The sequence below is a fragment of the Nicotiana tabacum genome, chromosome 6 (assembly GCF_000715075.1).
Source record: "Nicotiana tabacum cultivar K326 chromosome 6, ASM71507v2, whole genome shotgun sequence".
Classification (NCBI taxonomy): Eukaryota; Viridiplantae; Streptophyta; class Magnoliopsida; order Solanales; family Solanaceae; genus Nicotiana; species Nicotiana tabacum.
The window spans coordinates 154726838-154734924 of record NC_134085.1 but is presented as its reverse complement, the minus strand read 5'-3'; positions in this window follow the sequence as shown (position 1 = coordinate 154734924).

Sequence of the window (8087 nt, the reverse complement as noted above, 5' to 3'; positions counted from 1 at the left end):
TGTCTCTGCCTGTGGAACAGACTAGTGTAAGACTCTCCCAATGGAGTGTAGGTTTTCTTTTTCTGTTCCCTTTCTCCCCTGAATGCTGGCCTAGGCCTGAAACCTGGTTCAGGATAGGCTCGTGGGTAAGTACTTGGTATGGCAGGAGCATGCCAATTAGCGTGAACAGGTGGCTGATTGTATGCGTGTGCATGGTTAATGGAAAAATGAGGCTCTGAAGGGTGATAGTAGTGTTGGTATGAATCGTGGTGGTAAGTTGATTGGCGAGTTCGTTGTTGATTATAGTAAGGCGGTGAACCTCTGGGTCCCGACCAAATTCCTGAATCAACTACCGCTGCTTCCTCCCTCTTCTTTCTTCCGATTCCTCCTACCCCGCCTTGAATAGCTTGAGTAGTCGCCTTAATTGCTGAATAGCTCATGATTTTATTTGTCTTGAGGCCTTCTTCCACCATACCTCCCATTTTTACTACTTCATTGAATGATTTACCTACCGCTGAAACCAAATGGGCATAGTAAGTTGGTTCCAAGGCTTGGAGGAAGTAGTCTACCATTTCACTCTCCTTCATAGGAGGATCCACTCTTGCTGCCTGTTCTCTCCACCGGAAGCCATATTCTCTGAAACTTTCATTGTGTTTCTTCTCAAATTTTGTTAAAGATAATCGATCTGGAATGATTTCTAGATTGTATTGGAAATGGTATGCGAATGCCTGTGCCAGGTCATCCCAGGTGTACCATCTCCCATGGTCCTGGCGTGTATACCACTCCAAAGCTGATCCGCTTAAACTTTGACTGAAGTAAGCCATCAATAATTCGTCCTTTCCCCCAGCTCTTCGCATCTTGCTGCAGAAACCCCTTAAGTGGGCTACTGGGTCGCCGTGCCCATTGTATAGGTCAAATTTAGGCATCTTGAAGCCAACTGGTAATTGTACATTTGGGAACAAGCACAAATCCTTGTAAGCTACACTGACTTGCCCACCTAATCCTCGCATGTCTCTGAATGATTGTTCTAGACTTTTGACCTTTCTGAACATCTCTTCTTGTTCAGCATTTTTGGTTGGCTTGTCAATTTCAGTTGGGAGGTCAAAACGAGGAGTAGTTGAATGGATTTCGGAGGCTTTGAGGGTGGGCTCCGGGGGGTAATATTGGTTGTCCTGGGCTTGGAATGTATGCTCACTAGGAGATTTATGGAGTGTAGCTGTGGGAGGTGCCACAAAGACAGGAGTTACAGGTGGAGGAAAGTATGGAACTGGTTTAGGAGGTGGAGACTGTGGTGTCTGAGAGGTGGTTCCTCGGTAATGTTGGTAAATGGGGAAATTTGGGGATAATTCAGTGGTAATATTATCCTGAGTTTGGGTCATTGATGGAGCAGGGTTAGTTGGGTAAGATGGGGGTAACTGCCCTGTAGACCAGGCCTAGTACATTTCCGCCATTTGCTGCTTGAGTTTAAACATCTCTTCTTTCATTTTCCCGACATCCATCTCCTCTAGCTCAATACCTGTGTCAACATCTGGGATAGACATACTTTCGGGTATTGGTCCTTTTGATCTCGTGTGATAATGATAATATGCTAGTATACTCTTTAGAGAAACTAACTGCTTGAATTCTGGAAATGAACAAACTTGTTAGTTTTGAGAGTTTAACACATATATAATTACACGTTGAGATGCAATGCTCCTAGACAAATATCCCCTTTCTACTATGCATTTGCTTGGCTGCTTGTGTCGTCCCAGCTTTCTTGAAATTTTTATTGTTATTCACTTTTATTTTATTTTCTTATATACATTTTTATTGTATCGTGGTCGAATCTTATAGAGATTGCCTACGTATCGTGCCCCCGCATGAATCAGACCTTGCGTAGTTCAGACCGTAAGGCAAACACTTTTATTCATTATACAAAGATGGAACAGACATTACATTTGAAAACCTTATAAGAAAATGGTTTGAAACACACACACTTAAATCAAAATAAAAGATACAACTCTTAACATCTCACAACATGCCCCACTTTCCACTTTTGTTGTAAATCATTAGATTATCTGCTTAATGTGGGGCTTGACCTGGATGACCTCCCAGCGTACGATACATCCTTTCCAACTCTATTGCTAGATGACGGGCAAAAGTGGGTGCATGCTCTGTAAACCTTTCATAATCCATTCCTTGGCAGTTTACATAACTTTGAGAGGTGTAGACCGCCAGGTCGTGGATTTGTGCCCTGAAATCTTGAAGACGTTGGTTTTGGTTCTGCAATTGCTGCTGGCGAGTGGTGGCTATATCTCTGACACGGTCTTCATGATCTAGAGCTGACTCTAATAGAGCTCGGAGTCTGGCCTGCTCTAATCTTGCTTGCGCTCTTTCTCTGTCGATGTCCGCTTGTTGATGTTCTCTGTTGTATCTTCTTGCCTCTTCTAGTTGTGCACGAAGTTGGTCTTCTAATCGTATCCAATGATCTTTTTCCTTCTTGAATTGTGCCATGTCTTCTTCGGATTGCCCATCTTGGCATTCCTTATTAGATCTGGCTTCTTCGTTTAATTGTTGGATTCTTTCTTTTGCTTTGCTCAACGCCCTTTCGTTTGTAGCAAGAATGGAATCATAATCTTGCATTCTTTCAAAAAGATTGGCGATGGTTTTTTGATCCTTCCAACTCCTCATTGGTGTTTCAGAAGCCTTTTTCATTTTTTGGAATCGAGCATGAAGATTTTCATTCTCACAAGCTAGACTCTTCTTCTCGCCTTCAGCTTCTTGTGCTTGCTAATCTTTCTCAGACTGAGGCTCCTCAGATTTTGCTTTAGGGCATGGATAGTTGCTTTGTACCCTTTTTCCTTTTCTCCCCAGATTAACCGCTCTTGGATTTTATCATTAAAGTTTTGAATATGGGGTCTTTTTGTTGGCCTTCTTAGCTCAGGTTCTGGTACATCATCCACGCGAGACCGTTTCTCAAACCACCTTGCATATTCAGGATTTATCTCACCCTTTGTAGTGTCTGGGACTTGAGTATCACTTTTCAAATATCGACATACATTCCACATCTGCTGAATTAGAGCCTCGGGAATAGTGGCTTCCGGGTGTAATTCGATTATTTGCATACTCAAATCTTCATCATCAGGAACTACTTGGTATCTCTCTAGTTGTCTTAGGACTCTTAGTGGCGCATATGGCTGGATCCTTCTCAATCCCAATAGTAGCAAATAACTATTTGAGGTTGACATGTGTATCACTTCCCTCATCGGGAGCCATCCCAAAGTCCACTCAATTTGATTTGCCGTTAAAGCCCTTAGATGAGATACCCAGGCTTCTATCCCTTCTGGGGACTTATAATCTTTCATTCTCTCCTCATAACTCTCGATGAAATTATCATCGCTTGGCCCATACTGTATGATCTTGGGCTGTTGTTGGAGATGTTCAATCACCCACATTTGCAACAAAATTTTGCATCCTTCGAAGACTTTTGCCCCTAATTTACATAAAGTCAACGCCCGATAAATGTCTGAGAGAATGATCGGGACAAGAGTGTGATTTTCCTTGGTGGTGAGGACCTGTACAACTTTTGCCGTGCGAATATCAATTGTTCGCTCTTTGTTTGGGAAGACCATGATTCCTAGAAAAGCCACCATGAAGGCGAAGCGACGGTGAATCTGCCAGGTGTCTTTGTTTTGCTTGTTAGTAAGGCCTTTCTCATGAATTTCAAATCCATCTGGCTTTCCGAACCTTGAATACAAGAAGTTGAAAGAACAACATCCATTGATGACATTGTTTTTCCTGATTTGACTGCTAATGTTCAGAAGACCGAATAATCGATGTATCGAGGGAGCCTTTGTGAATATCAGGTTTTGATTTCTTAGTCTTCCGTCAAAACCAGCATATCCAGCTATCTCCTCTAATGTAGGAGTAAGCTCGAAATCAGAGAAACGAAAGACATTGTGAACAGGGTCCCAAAAAGTTACTAATGTCGCAATCAGATCATCACGTGGTTGAACTTTCATAATATCCGTGAGATTTCCCAAATGCTTGACGACCCATTTTTGACCATCTTCGCCTAATTCATACCACCATATTTGAAGCTGAAATAGAAACTCGTCTGTATTCGTGGATGGGGGGTTTTGTGTGGTGCTCATTTTGTATCTGAAATTTAATTTTAACAAAGTCAAGAATCATTTTTAAAATATACACTAAGAAAATCATTTTCAATTTTTATTTATTAAACACTTTTATTTCAAGGTTTAAAACTATTTTTTGGGAATTTACTAAAAATAACCCATTTTATTCCTCGACTCTCAAAAATATTTTCAATTAAGCTGGTCAACAAGCAAATCCGAGGCAAATGAATGCATAGGTAGCAAATAGGATGCATCAGGATGGTCTTTTTATTTCGGATTCACCTGTCCTAGACAGACCCAACCCCTGTGTTGAGTCTCCAAGGCCAAATGTACATGATGCAAATAGACGTTCCTACTAGGGATCCGGTACATGGCTGAGTTATTCTAGGTAAAAAGCCTGAGGTATATTGTTCTAAACCTGGCTTACCCAAACGGACAGTTTGAGCCGAAGTGGGGGCAACGTACCGGGAGCACGAAAGTCTACCCAGCCTAGTTACTTGTCCCAACTTCGTCTTATTTGGTATGACTTTAACAGAAAGGTGGGCCACGCGCACGTGTGCACCATAAATTCAGAAGACTCAGAAAGAAGGAGGTTTCGTAGCAATTGTATATGCATAATTCAAATAATATTAAAGCAGTAAAAATTTCATTTAGCATATTGAGCATATATCATGTAAAAATCAGATAATAAATAAAGCCAATTATAACAGTTATTTTAAGCTCGAATTCTTAAACCCTGAACCAGTGGTTCTGGGTTCCACTTTTGTCCCCAGCAGAGTCGCCAGAGCTGTCACACCTCCTTTTTCCGCGCCCGCGAGGGTGTGTGGGAGTTTTCTCCAATTAAAGGACAGTCGAAACGGGATTTGTTTATTTGTTTCAGAGTCGCCACCTGGGAATTTTAAAGCGTCCCAAGTCACCAGTTTTAATCCCTGAATCGAGAAGAATATGACTCTGTTTGTTATTCTGCGAACCAGAAATCCTGAGTAAGGAATTCTGTTAATCCGGAAGAAGGTGTTAGGCATTTCCGAATTCCGTGGTTCTAGCACGGTCGCTTAACTGTTTTTATTCTTGGCTTATCTTGATTTTACATTTTTATTGCAGGATTTTGTTACCGCTTCTGTTTATTGTTTACAATTATATAAACGAATTACGCGTACGTATATTCGTATTATATATACCTTTTGATAATTACAGAGAATCGTGTCATGCATACGTGTACACAAAAGGTTGATAATATTTTTTTTTATATTTTTATTATATAAAAAAAATCATACGTTCGAAGTTAGAAATAAAATTAAGAACATTGTCGCCCTTGTATGATTAAACAGTGAACTGCACATCTCGGGTTATATGAAATTATTTTAACATCCTTGGAGAAATCCCTTTTATTAAATATTCGCTCGAAGTTGCGCGGACGCATAATCCGAATTTGCTTTTAAAAATATAATCAGGTTACGCGAACGCATCCCTAATCGCGCAAAATATTTGTAATGGTATTATGGATTTTCCACAAATTGTTTATTATATTCATACATTTTTATGTGAAAATCATGAGAGATTCCCATTTTTGAGATGCCCTTAAATTCTTTGAAAAGAATTCACAATTTATTAAATGTTGATCGCTGATTATATTTTTCGCGTATTAATTACATTCCTCCAAGCTATTCAAATTTAAAGATAAGAATAAACATAAGATTAATACTATTTTTAGTAAATACAACATATGTATACTAAAAATGTGAATAGCGTATGAAACTAAAAAAATCAATTCTTGAATGGAAATGATATTTTCGAAGAATTCTCATTATTCTTTTTGCAACGAATGCTATTTTTGCACTCTTAAAATTGTTACCCGTTATAACTCTAATCTACTTCTATATCGCTTATTCTTAATCCGATATGCATGATTATTTTAGTTAATTCTGCTTATGATTGAGTTTGGGATATACATAATCGAAACGATTTCTATTCTCAACCTATGCGAACTATTGGAAAACGCTAACTTTCGCATTGTAAAATTCTTAGGCCCTTTGTTATTAAGAAAGAGAATAAATCTACCTGTTGACTTAATAAAATGATATTGCATACAACATTATTCGCCATATTTTGACCTTGTGAACATAGCGGATCTTACTAATGCAACTTTCAACTATTGATTGTAAACATAACCATTGTTATGTCATAATATAACAAAATGCAACCAACATCACCTAGCTTTAAACAACAACTAACTAACTAACAAAATAAACCAATAATGTATTTATTTTTTTTGATATTTCCATATTATGTTGTACCTAACTAATAATACTATAAAGTTTAAATAATGGTCATCTTTCTGTCATGTTCCCTATTTTGACAATTCAACTACACTAATGAGATTTCAAAATGGATAACACTTATTACAAAACTTTTATACGAATTTCAAAATAAGACAATTAACTTATAGTCATCGTGTCGAACTCACTACTAGTAAATCAATGTGAAACAAAGCTGAAATTTAAACTAACAAACTTGAATGAATAGAAAACAGAATTACAATTCGAGCTTCATTTATTTGTCACGTTGAAGCTTTTCATGACAGGAGTTTACAGATATGTACCTGGAAACGAGGGAAGAAGAAGTGAATTTCAGCAGTAATGGCAGCAATAAAATAGGCAAAAAATGCCAAATAACGCAGCTGATTTTGAGCACAATCAACGAATCCCGTGAAACCAGACCAATAGTAACAGAGATTTGAGAAAAAAATTCAGATTTAAACCACACAATATCAATAAACAAACACGGACAGATTCCAGGAAAAATATATTTTGGGTTTTTTTTTACTTTTTCTATATCTGTTTCAGATTGTGTGTGTGTGTGTGTGTGTTCTCATTCTTCTGTTTCTTTTTGTTTTCTTCTTTCTTTTCAGATTGTTGTTTCTGACTAGTATGTGTTTCTTTTCTTAATTTCTATCTTTTCCCTCTGTGTATCTCTCTGTGTATATGTATCTCTGTGTGTATTCCCTAATGCCTTAAAAATCAGATCCTTTCCTCTAATGTCTGTCCCTGTATTTATACAGGTCTGCCCCCCTCTCTTAAGTGCTGCATGGACCCCCCTTTTGTTATCTAAGGCAGATTTTCCCTTAAAATCTGCCACTGAACTACTTTTTCTTATTCAAACAGCACTAAGGATACCTTTACTTTATTTTCAACCCCTCCACTTCCTTTGGTTTCCTATTATCCTATTAGATTAACAGCCACTAACATTCCACTTCCAGCACACTAGCACTAACACTGTTTTTTACTATTTCATTCCCAGAAATGTCCTGAAATCCTACTGTTATTACTGCCCATTAATACAAAATCAGAATCTATTACAAAACAGATTTTAAAATATGTCCAGGCTTAATTATCCTTTTGATTTAAACAGCTAGAACCAATCCTAATCAACTTCCTAACACAGTTGTGTCTACCTAACCCTTGTAAACTTGTATTCAAACTTAACATCACAATAACATTACACTGAATTCAGTACAATAATTCAAACTGAACTTCAACTTTGAACTAAAATCAAACAAACACATGAGCATTGTCAATATACTGACAATGCCCTGAAACTCAATGTTCAGAAATCAACATACACACATCATTGACAAACTTTCTGACTTATTAAACGAGAATCAATTAATTGGGAAGAAATAATTGACTGATTTCAATGATAATAATCAATTCCAAACAGATAAACATGGTATTACAAACAGCATTAATGGCAATAAGAATTTACAAAATAACTAATCGACGAACTTAATCGAGTCGATTACATATATTATAAACAATTATAAACAACAGAAACAATAGTATAATTCTGATCAAATAGACGGGTATGAGACAGAATTATGGAATCAACTAAACAAATATGAAATATTACACAAGTTATTAAAACAAACAACTATACATACGTAGGAAACAAAAGAAATAGGAAAATACCTCTGAATCTTCAATTTCATACGGACTC